This window comes from Carassius gibelio, chromosome A9 (assembly GCF_023724105.1).
Source record: "Carassius gibelio isolate Cgi1373 ecotype wild population from Czech Republic chromosome A9, carGib1.2-hapl.c, whole genome shotgun sequence".
Lineage (NCBI taxonomy): Eukaryota > Metazoa > Chordata > Actinopteri > Cypriniformes > Cyprinidae > Carassius > Carassius gibelio.
Window position 1 is genome coordinate 6,105,907 of NC_068379.1, and position 13,279 is coordinate 6,119,185.

Genomic DNA, 13,279 nt, shown 5'->3' on the forward strand with positions numbered 1-13,279 from the left:
TAGGAAATATAGTGGACAAGGGAATATTGTTGCACTCAGATGAAGGCTAGTTGTAAGTCCAGGTGCGTGAAAACCAGTAAAATGTAGAAGAGACTGTAGATGGTTTGCACTCTGAAAGACTAGACAAAGTCTTTAACAAAAAAAATCAATCATTTATTTAGAGCAAGAGCAGACGTTTCAGCCATCCAGCTATTCTCAATGCTCATAATGAATCAACCACAGACATGCAGTCAATTAATACCCGATAGATAATCAAGTAACAGGTGCAAAGGGAGGGGCTTCAGCCCAGACCCAGAGAACAAGTAAAAACACAATTCTTTTAATAGAAAAGTTAACAATATTTATCTCTAAAAAAAGAATAAAGGCATTTACAGAAAACATGAATAGTTTATCTCTTCATTCATCCCTTTCGGGAAAAGGCTGTTGAGTTCAAAAATCCAAAAAGATTCTCTCTGTAGCTGTTTTTTCTCTTTTAGGCAAAACTCTTTCAATGCCCAGAAATTTCAGGTTAGAAATTGCATGCTTAGCTAGTTGAAAATGTTGTGAAACAGACGAAGTTGCATCACATCTCCTGATTGCACTCAAGTGTTCCAAAATTCTTGTTCGTAAAGCCCTGATAGTTTGCTTAACCTGATTTTACCAAGTGAGACATGGTCCTGGGACAACATCGTTGTTGACCCTGGAACAACATTGTGATTAACCAATCAGATTTGAAGAACCAGTTTATAGATTTTGTGAAGTTTATGCTTAAAATCAGTGTTTGGTGCTTGTACATCAGTGTCATTCATCTATCATTTCCTCTGATTTTAGGGATTACTCATGGTTAAGGTTAGGTTTAGGTGTAGGGATATGGTTAAGAATATATTTTTGGAGTAAAATGTTGTTCCAGGGTCAACAAAATATGTTGACCTAGGAACACATCGGACTTGGCAAAATCAGGACATGCTGATAGTTTTGCCTACATAAAATAATGGGCAAGGGCAGATCAAAATGTACACCATGTGAGTAGATTTACATGTAATCAATTGCTTGATTTTATATATCTTACGTGTGTGCGGATGTGTGAAATATTGGAGTTTAAGGTAATGTATACAGGAAGCGCAACTTTTGCATGGAAAATTACCCTGGGCATTAGAAAGAGTACCAGAAGGAGACGTGGCAGTATCAGCATGGACCAGCCTATCTCTAAGGTTTGAGCTTCTAGAAAAGACACAAAGAGGTACATTTAGAAAAAGTCCATTCAGTTGATAGTCACTTTTAATTATATGCCAATGAGAATTAACAGTGTTTCTAATTTCTCAGCTCAAAGGTCAATTTTAGAATGCAGCGGTTCTCATTTTGTTCGGAGACCAAATTAGACGAATGTGTACCAGAGGCACGTACTTTGTTTAGTGCTGTATCAAGCCAATTGTTGGGATATCACCTGGAGTTAAAATCTCTATATAGAAGTCTTGCTTTTACCTCAAAGTCATTTTTGTCAGAGCAGATACGATGCAATCTGGTGAACTGACTGAAAGGCAGAACACGTTTCAGGGATATTGGGTGAGCACTTGTGGCATGAAGTAAGCTATTTTTCTCTTTGTCTTTCCTATATAAAGAAGAAACAATATGTCCATCAATAACAGAAATACAGGTGTCTAAAAAGTTCACACTAGTAGCACTCGCTGTATAGGTGTACTTAATAGAAGATCTTAAGCAATTCATGTATAAGACAAACAGTTCAAATTCAGATAATGAACCATGAAAAATCACAAAACAGTCGTCAATGTATCTCTTGAACAATATTATCTTCTCCAAAAAAGGATTGTTATTGAACACATACTGTTCTTCCAAAAAAACATGATAAAGATTGGCATAGTCAGGGGCCATAGTGGCACCCATAGCTGTGCCACTAATCTGAAGGTAATATTGATGTTCAAACAAGAAATAGTTTTTTAGTGAGCACTAATTCAGACATATCTACAATGAATTTAGTAGGTAAACCATCATCATTAGTCCGAAGACCAAGAAAATACTTCAAGGCAGTCAAACCATCAGTAATGAGGAATGTTTGTTTTAGGAAATATAGTGAAGTAAAAGTAAACGTTGTCTGAAATATAAAAACTCAAGTAAAGTAAAGATACTCCCAAAAAACACTTAAGTACTGTAACATAGTATTATTACTTCGTTACAATACACCACTGTTAAAAAGCTATTTTTCAGGCTAGACCAGTTTACGTCTTAGAACGCTGACTGTTTTTATAGCAAACTTTTTCCCCATTCAAAATTATACGAGTGACACATCTTGGGTATTCTATAGTCTTTGATAGTCTGTAAAGTGAATTAAATAGCTGAAATTAATGTTTTCTTATTCTGTTACATACTGTTACTCAACCTTGGTAACAGAGTTTGATGGTAACCGAATTGACACTGACTAATTTGGACAACAAGAAATCATGATTTTTAGCTATTTAAGACACTTTAATTAATTGTTATGGCCTGTAACATCCTGTGATCCGTAACAATATGAGTAACAAATAATTAAAATAACTAAAAATACAACTATTTAAAAAAAAAAAAAAGAATGACTTTGGACACCAAATGTACCTGAAATGATAGAAACACCATACTAATTACATGGTAAATTGCCATGAAAGTAAATAATTGCTGTGTATTAATACCATAATACCATATATATTCTTACATTTCTTTGTCCTTATGAGTCCATATGGGATAAGGTAAATATTTCACAACTGTGCAGCCAAATCAGGTCTGTAACCTACTGGCTGATATGACAATCTTTGTTGTCTTCATACTGATAATTGCTGGAATGGATGCAGCATCATGCAAATGTAACCCCTCTCACCTGGGTCCTCTCTGACGCTCCTCGCACTCGCTCCAAGCGGGGCTCGAACCGGGTCTTCCAGCATGGGAGGCGGACACACTAACATGGAGGCTACATGGCTACAGCCATTAGCGTCTGTCGCTAGTGCGTCTCTTGAGATCGGAGAGTGAGGTTTACCTGCACAGCACTACTCGCTGGCCTCCGTTACACAAACATTTGTGAAAACAGGGATCACCTTAACCTTAACTGGTCTTCATTTAGCCATGTGAGGTGATTCCATGTAGAATAAAACAGCATGCTTTAGGCCACTGATTTGACTGCGCTCTTCATGTGAGTGAATAGTGAATACCATTTTAAATGCAAGCAGTTGGTGATGTTACTTTACAAAGAGTGCTGCAGTAAATGAATTGGTAAAACACAGAAATCCATTTTTAGTTAAAAACAATGTTGAACACCCGCTTATTACTACATTTAAACATGAGAAAGACTATAAAACAGAGGCTTTTTTCATTGATGAGTAAAAGGTGAATCATAAATTTCTTCAAGATCCTTGACTTGTCTCTTGCAAATACTTTAAAAATGTACATGCACAGCTATAAAATGGACTGTGAAGAGAGAAAGTTATAAAACATTGCGATGGGTTATGTTTCAGAGAGGATGTTGACGTACAAAGTATACCTCCCGGTGTCCTAGTCCTTAGTGTGCCGGCTATTTACAACCTTGCGGCCAGATCTATCACATCATTTGTGCAGCATCTCAGAGGCCCTCATCCCTACAGACCCAAACTTTGAACCTCTGAGTCCCACCCTCCCTTTTCTGACCGCCCCATTGTTGCCGTCTTAGAAAACCATCATCTGACAGATTTACTGGTCTGAGCATTAGCTGAACTCAGGAGAGGGTACACCCTCATAGAGTTACACTCCTCTTTGGAAGCTCAATAATTTACTGTACGTGCACCTCTGTGAACTCAGCAGTAAATGTACTGTTACTGTTAAAGGAGATATGAATCGGACAGATGCTCGGAGCAGATTAATTGCAGCACAGTCACCCTAATGACTCTGTTTGATGATATATGACAAAGACAGATTGAACTCCTGTTTTTAAGACATCCTGAGAACTTGATTTTCTCTCCTGCTCCAATCATAGTGGGTCTGTGAAAGCCATCTTGTTCTATATCTCTGTGTTCGTTTTTCTTCGCTGAGGAATGTTGGGATTACATATATCTAATATTTCTGGAATATATATATATATATATATATATATTCTCATAATACACTTATAAAGTATAATTTGAGTTTCATGCTAATGGTATGAGAATATGACAGGAAAGGCATGTAATGTTACAAAAGATTTATATTACAAAAACGTGCTCCTTTTTGGAACTTTCTATCCATCAATTTATACAGAAAAAAAGTTTTATGTTTTGACAAAAATATTAAGCAGGACTGCACAACTAATTGATTTTTTAAATTGCGATTACAATTACCGGATGCCACGATTACATTATTGTTCAAAGCAGCAAGTGTTGCTTCTGAGTGCTTAAGAAATTTATCTTTATTTCTTCAGCTTATCTTAAGTGTTCTTCCATTGTTTTACTCGTAGTTTTAGTATAACATTATACCACGCATATTTTTACTTTATTTATTTAAAGAAGAAACCAGTCAAATGTATGGTTGACTTTTGAGTCTTAATACTATAGAAAGCAATACAAGTTTTCAGTTAGAGTGTTTTCAGCTTGTTCATTTTCATATAAAAATATGCCATGCAGTTGCTTCAAAATGGTTTAAACAGTCAGTGTAATAATTGACAATTATGATTTTTGTTATACTGCAACTGTGCAGCCATAAGCAACTGTTATCATCTGCGAAAGTATAAAAATTTTCTTCAGTACTCGCATTTTAATGATTTCTGAAGGATCATGTGACACTGAAGATTGGATAATGAGGAAAATTCAGCTTTGCATTAAAAGGAATAAGTTACATTTCACAATACATAAAAAAGCCTCTGATATATATATATATATATATATATATATATATATATATATATATATATATATATATATATATATATATATATATATATATATATATATATATATATATATATATATACATTTAACATCCATTTTATCAGTTAATAATTTTGTTTTATGAGGAAATCATCTCTTCAGTCTGGTCTTCAGCTAAGACATAAATAAAATGCATTACGCCAAGGCCTGGATTACAGTATTGAGAGCTTTGGTTGAAATTCATAGGCGTTTGATTTGCCAATTCAGTCTTTGAGGGAATAATGGGAAATTAATGTCTAATCCTATTAAGATAAGGATGTGTTCTTGGCCGCGTCTCTATCTGCATCTCCACAGCGACCATCCACCATAAATTGAATTCTTTCTATGACTCCAGAAGTCTCTGGCTTCCCTCAAGTCATTACCAAACCCATGACTAGCTCAAAACATACAATATTGCTATGGTAGGGTGCTTATCTGATTTCCAAATGGAAATCATGTGTGAACTGAATCACTTTGAATAACAGCTCAGATGGTTTCAAAAGGAGTTTGCCTGACAGCGATAAGTAAAGGCAGAAAAATGTTTAGAAGACAAATCTACCCTCTGTGATATCATCCACATTACATTAAAACAGCTTCTATGATGCTGAAAAGGGAATTTATCACAGATCAAGGCAGGACATATTCACATAAGTTTGTAAGCGTGAAAAACTGTCAACAACAATGAACATAACTCTAAAGTGTCGTAAACAGGATACATTTTATTCAAATGACCTAAAATACATGTAGATCATTGGTTTGATGTGTTGATCTTGTTTATGGAAGTATAGTGTTGCATTTTTTACCTCAGTCATTTGATCATAAAAGTAGCTTCATTATGGGGTTTACTCTCGCCTGATTTTCCTGTGGCTCCTGAGTCATTGGTCTCATGGAATTTACAACTCTGGAGATTGGCTCAAAAACAAATGTGCACAGAACTGAGTAAAGACAGCAAAATATACATTACATACCTCCAGCTGAGATCCATTCAGATGAAAGAGGATACAATAACACATAGCTTTCTCCAGGTATCTCGACCTCCTCAAAAATAACATACATGTGAAGAGAAGCCATAAACATTTCACTTCACTGCCAATGGCACATTTCTGCATGCATGTCGTGACTGCTATGTGCAATGACAGCAATCAATGAACAGCCAACCATCGTCATTCCATAGAGGCTTTTATGTCTTCTCGCACCTCTTCCCACTCTCATTGTTCAACCTTCAGCCTAATCCATCAAGCTTGTGGCTTGGATCCCCTGTCTTTATCTGGAAACTTCTATTGCAATACGGTCCATAAAACTCAACAACAGTTATTACCATCTCACAAAAGCATGGATGAAGATCAAACCCTGTAATTAAATAGTAAACTGGGAAATTTATTAGCCCACATATAGCTTACATACATAATGAAGCACATCCCAAAACCCTATAGTGAAGGAGTCTCTGGAATGCTGAGAATGAAATAATGAAGGATAGCAATGTGTTGCAACTGTGGAATAACAGTGTGATTAATGGAAGTAGATATAATTTGTTTTCATAGATGCATCTGGGTAAGTACTTGAAGTTATCTTGTGTATATTTAAATGATTGAACATATCCATGTAATGAATAAAGAAGTGTGGTGGTCTTGATTATGGAATGGACAAGAACCTTTAAAACAGACTTTTGTTGTTTTCTGTCTTCTGTAGTGTAAATGAAGTCCCCTTATTTACACATTACACAACTCATGTTAGACAACTGCAGTAGATGAATACAAAGCCTGAATAATGAACCCTTATAGTACCTAAAAAAGCACTGTGCCCCACTGAATGGGACGAGGGGGCCACGCACCATACCTTGCATTATAGGAAATGCATCAGCTAAGGACATCTCCGGATAAAGGTCTTAGACGTTGTCCATTTTGTTTGTAACTGCTAGTTTTTTTTTATGTTGGTTTGGTGTTTCCTGGGCTTTAGCTCCATTGGAAGTCTACCAAACTTTGTATTGTTTCTGGATGTGGGTTATACCTGCAACTATGCTCATTTCCTGAAGCACTGTAACTTTACAAACCTGCTGCTAAAGATTAATTATTTTCATTTTTATAATGTTCCTTGATCATTTCCTTCTGGCCCTGACATTTGGGCAAAATGTGGGACATTTTGCATTTTTTAAATGCAATAAGTGCAAAGTCTTATCCAGTCTTGTAACTTGCGTCATGCGTTTAAAACGTATTAACTTACTTGGACTGTAAATCAACAGGAATTACATAACCACAAGTCCTTCCACTTAGAAAAGTAATTCCACGATAAAATGTGATTTAAACAACAGTTTCAAATAATAATAATTTGACCACTTTAGTTTAGTGCTTGAAACCCTTTGGAATGTTGACCTGGTGGTAAGTGCCTTTCTGTACTTACAATGAGTAAAAATATTTTCTGTGGTATTTGACAGTATGTCACAGATACTGTCAAAAAAGCTTATCTTGTATTGAACCAGGAACATTCCTTGATCGTTTTCACACACTGCACTAGCTCTCCTCTTATTTCAACACTTCCTAAGGCATACAGTGAAGGTCAGACTTCTTGAACTATCTCACCTGTCACACTTTGTCACCAGCTGCATTTTAGCATAGCAAGGAAAGGAACTAACCTCACTCTATGGAATACATTTACAACTAGAACAACTCCGCTAAATGCCACTGGGGCCAAAATCCACCACGGCTCGGTGTGACGTATTGAAATGTAGTCCAGCATGAAATACCACCCACCATGCATTTCCCCTCTGTGCGGTCCATGTTCACAGCTTCTGTATTTCTGGCCTCCAATGGCTCTGAAGTCATTTAGACCAGAACAAAACAGAGAAGAATGGGCACTTATATAAGTGCCAAGATGTGTGTTTCATATGTATGCTTCATTAGCTTATTGTTTAGACTTCTTTCCCGCAATGATTTACACATTTACACACAACTGTACTTGCATAAAATGCAATATTAATGAAATAAAAAGTTAAGTAAAAAAAAAAAAACACTTACATAACTGTTTCTTAACACATCATTTTTTTTAAAGTATACATTGTCAAATTAAAAGGAAAATGATTTAAAGTGAATTTTAAATAATTGTTTAAAAAATATTTTATTGTGCTTTAAAGAAGTGCACTTATTTGGATGCGTTAAAGCCATAGACTGTATAAAAACATGGACGTAGTGTCCGTGACGTCACCCGTAGACTCCCGAAGAGAGTTTTTGAAGCCTAAAGTGTGCAGAGCGAGCAGTCGCCATCTTGGCAGCGCCTCACCGCGCGACTCTCCCGGACAATCGAAAATGGGCAAAAGGGCGGGAGCTGGTTGCTGAAGCCACGCCCACCTAGCGCGACAGCTGTGACAGCAGTGGAAATTTACCTGTCACTCAAGTGGCCACGCCCTTAATTATGCAGAACTTTAAGGCTTGATATAATTTAAACGTATGAGTTATAAAAAATTCACCCCCCTCACAGTTGTCATGAAGGGCAAAATTAGTTATATAGACCAAAATCTTTTTTTGCACCAGGCTGAAAACATGCTGTAAAGCTGCTGTAAAGTTGGGCATTTTAACATGGGGAGTCTATGAGATTGACTCTCTTTTAGAGCTGAAGATATTTGCCCGAACCCGACAGGACCCGATGGGACCCAATGGGTTCGGTTGGGTTTGGGCTTAATTAATGTCATCTTACACAGGCTCGGTCCAGGCTCGGGCTCGCGCTCCAGTTTGTGAGGTAAACGAGCGGTCATGTGATGTGTTTCGATTAGCGCGAGAAAGATGCGAAAATGGATGCTGAGTAGGTGTAACGAAGTCTTGCCTCTGGCGATTATGTTTTGGTTGCACCAGCAACTAAAGCAAAGTGTGAGGTGTGGAAAAGTTTTGACCATGTTTATAATGAGAAAAATTAGTGAATAATGGCACACCATCAGTGAGCGCAGGAACGCGCTGAAGCCATCTACAGTGGATTCAATCATTTTCCTCCACAAAAACATGAAAAGGTTTTTCAAATTATAACTATATATTGATTGAGTCTTAAATGCATAATGTGGACAAAGTATATACGCTAATGTTGGCATTTATTCTTTTATTAAATATCATCTGCTAGTGCGAAGCAAATCCAGCGGTGCCTTTATCTTAATTTCGTTATTGCCAAATACCATCTTAATTTAAAATTTATCTTAATTTAATTTGTCAAAAATGACTTGTTTTTATTGGTGCGTTGGTCTATTTATAGGTTAAATGAGCCTATGTCTAGAATGCTGAGATGTCAAAGAGGACTTATTTTATTTCTTTATTCCAACTTCCAAGTGGTCTAGTCTCCGTTAGTTATTAATAAATTATGTAAAAACATGTATAAATGACTCATTATTGACAAAAGGCAAAAGAGTTGTGTGCGTGCGCACATTTGAATAATGTCGGGCTGTAAACCGGTTCTGGCTTTTAAAAAGCTGTCAATCAAAATGTACTTGTCGGGCTCGGGTCCTGTCGGGCCTAACTTTTAAGGCCCAATTAAAGCTCTACTCTCTTTTGCAGCCAGCCTCAAGCGGCCAGTCGATGAATTGCAGTTTTAGTCACTTCCTTATTGGCCTCACGAGAGAGAGTGAGAGGTTGCCGCTTGGTTAAAGCACATGTAAAGTACTTGATCATAACTGTAAAAAGCGTTATTCAAAATTTCATTTAAAGTTACTAAATTGCAACTTTATTTACATTTTCAATTACACATTTACTTTCACTGTATAATTTACCATAAATGCTTGTTACTACATTTGTCATTTGACAGTTTAACCATATTTCAAACTCAATAGAATTATGAAATTACATATAAGGATACTTAAGCCCTACTTAAGTGGGTCTAAAATGCACTTCATACTTCAGCTAAGTTGAATTTAATATACATTTTAACTATAACACAAATTTACATGCAACCAAGTTAATGCAATTAAGTCATCAGTACTCCTCTTTAAAATATGCTAATATGCAAATTTTTCAACACAAATCATCCTGTTCAAAAGTTTACTGACCATACCCATAGTACCGGCATCAGTGACTGTTAAAAAACAAAACAAAACATTTTTATGATCTAATTTTTTTAAATCAAACACGCAGATTCTGAAAGGGAAATGCAACTGGTATCTGAAACAGGGGTGATATGCATGTCCAGCTCCAGCTTTTAAGCCTTGCTGTTTGGGGGAAAGTGGCAGAACTCAGTTGACCTCCCCAGTGGTAGTCTCCTATTTGTTTACCTACAACATCCCACCCTCCACATATCCTCAAGCCTGCAGTTCTGAGCTGACCACCACTTGACCAATTAAACCAATTTGTGTCAGGGAACCGGGGTGATCTGTCAACATCCCAAATCAAAGTGTTGTGTGAGAATGCCAGTGAGAAGAAAGTGCCCTGGAGCGTGTACTCTACAACACACTGTCAGAATCGTGTGACTGATTTTGGAGTCATTTCACAGAACGGATTTCGGACTTGCTATGAAGTAACAACAAACTCTTCTTTAATTGACTCGAACAATTCCAGAAGAATGTCTGCTTTTCATTATTTCTTCTTCTTTCTTTTCAGAATGCATTTAATGTGTTAGCGTTTAGGGAGCGGAAGCATCCGAGCCAAAAAACACAATAACATTTGGATTAAAGGATTGATCCCGTCTTCTTCTTTGGGACGTTCCCTATTTGTTGTCATCACTTACGCAAAATCTCTGTATTCTACCTTAAGCATTGACATATCAATCCCATCAGTCCCTCTGTGAACTGCTGGCTTGATCCGTGAGGCCAATTTCAGACACCTTTATTGTGCAGCCCGTTGTTTGGCGAAAGCATCCATAAAAAGTGATGCATAATCCCTAGTTGTTTTTATCTTAAGGGAAACAATCGTTTACAGGAATACAGCGGTGGTTTGTCTTTGTGATGAATCACTCAGGCGCTGTGTAAATGCTTGGCTTTAAAATGGCTCGTGCTGACTGATGAGAGCGCCCACAACTTTATTTTAAGAGGCTGGGGCTGATCCAAGGCCGCTAATGGAGGTAATACTTAGTCATTTCAGTGAATGAGAAGAGCAAACAGAATTGGGTAGAAGTGTGGAGGTGTTGCTCGCGGTGTGAGGGGGTATCAGTGCTCTGCCAGGTGATAAAGAGAGAGTAGCATTTTTCATTTTTCACTGAGAGCTGTGGCTTAAAATGAAGAAACAAGCTGGATTACAGTGAAAATGAATGGGCTGAGTTCAATCTTTATCTGAAGAGTGGAATTCAACCTTGACCTGGATCCTTCAGATGATTCCAAATTGAAAACAAGACTAAATGTTTTTGGATCGTGTTCTTTGAGATAAATGGTTTTCAAAAATCTGGAATATTTTCCAAGCGGGGGTTCAAGAGTTGTAACTTTACATTTGTTTTACAGATGCTGTTAAATGTTGTTTTTATTTAAAAAAAGGTAGTTCTGTCTATAAATTCTGTTTGAATGAGCAAAGTTAGAAACCTTAAAATACTAATAAATGCACATTGGCGATATTACATTTACATTTACAATGTTACATTTAAAATGAATATATTTAATATAGTTTATAATATTTAAATACAAGACATGACAGTTTGAATGGAAGTGACAATATATTTAAGCTCATTGTAAATGTTTGTACTTTCAGCAGTTCACTTTAACTATATTTCATAGACAATAGACATAATTATGGAATTACATATAAGTCCTACTTAAAAGTTCTGCTAACTGCCTTTTATATAAATTTAAACTATAATACATTTTCATTTTATTGCTATTAACATGCAATTAAGCGTCCCAAACATTATTCAGTTCATTATTTAGTATTTTCTTTTAACTCTTTACATAAGTGTATTTCTTTTATCATATTTTCTATGGCCCCTATACCAAACATTTATAAAATATACCCATTTCTAGATTTGTCGATGAATGACTGGAAACTCGCCATAAAATAATCCAGTTACAGTTTTCTATTATGTTCTAGTTTCCCATTCATAAAGGGCTCCTCTAGATTTTTCTGAAATATAATCCAATCCTAAAAACTTTGACTTGAAACCTAACTGAGTTCTAATAGCAAAAGTTTCCATCTTCGGAACATTTTCTTTTATCATTTAAAAACTGAAACACAACTCAGTTAAGACAGTAATGCCATCATGAATACTACAAATCTGATCAAATCATGTCTTCAAAAGAACACAGTGAAATAAAACACTAAATATATCATGTTTTAGGCACACAGACAGAAAGCTCAATTCTGAAGAAGGATGCAGCGAGTCGCTTCTGGCGACAGTCCAGCAATGCTGTTCTTGTTTAACTGGCTGAATTACACTGTATTGCTCGGTTCATATTGCTGCTCAACTAAATCCACTGATGTTGTTAGCTTAATGATGGTGGCTAATGCTTGTTGTCTTATGAGGAACAGATTGCAGGGCTGCAATGCGGTGCTCTAATGTAAACCATGGATACTCTTTTGATGTCCTCTCTCTGTAGTCATTTGATTATGCACAGGATTTGTCTGTTCATAAAAGTGTTCATCCACAAACAAAGCCAGTCCATCTCAGTGTATCAGAAAGACCTGTTTCATTAGAAGCTGCTGAATGAAAGCTCTCTGCTCTCATGAGTTCAGGTGCAGCTCCGACTGATGTGAAGGTCAACCCAACACAAATAGCAGCTGGATAAGAGTTCACTTGCTGTTTTTTATGGAAGGAAGTATGAAATCAAAGTCATGTTGCATGCATCAGGGTGGATCGCTGAGTGTTGGAATACATATCTGTAACTGTTTTTGCAATATGTGCATGAAATAGCCAACAGAAACTTCTCATCATCACCCTTTACCACACTTAATTCATTTTAAAGATTAAAAATTGCAAACAAATATATAAAACGAGTTCAAAATGGCAAATAAAACTGAAAACAAATACTGCAAGACATAAAATATATGATTACCACTCATATAAAAACATAAATACAGGGACATACTTTCTTTTGGGTTGATGTTTACAACACATACTTTATTTATAATCCCCACAGTAAAATTGTATACAGTATGTACATATGGTAATAATATTTATATAAAGTTTTTTTTTATATAGTATTATGTGGCAAACATATATGGCAGCAATATATTTTATGTACTGTTATTTTTAAATATATTTTATTTATATACATATTTTATTTATACATTTTTATTATATATGTTATAATGCATGTTGATTGGTTTCATGTCCAGAAATATATTGCATATACATAAAATTACATTTTTATGGGCAAGATATATTGTATGTTAATATATATATAATTGCTCCAATTTCTAATAGATTTCATGTATTATTTTTTTTTTAATATCATATGGCAATATATGTAAAAATAATTAAAAAAAATATATGTACACATATTACATTTGCAATTGGGA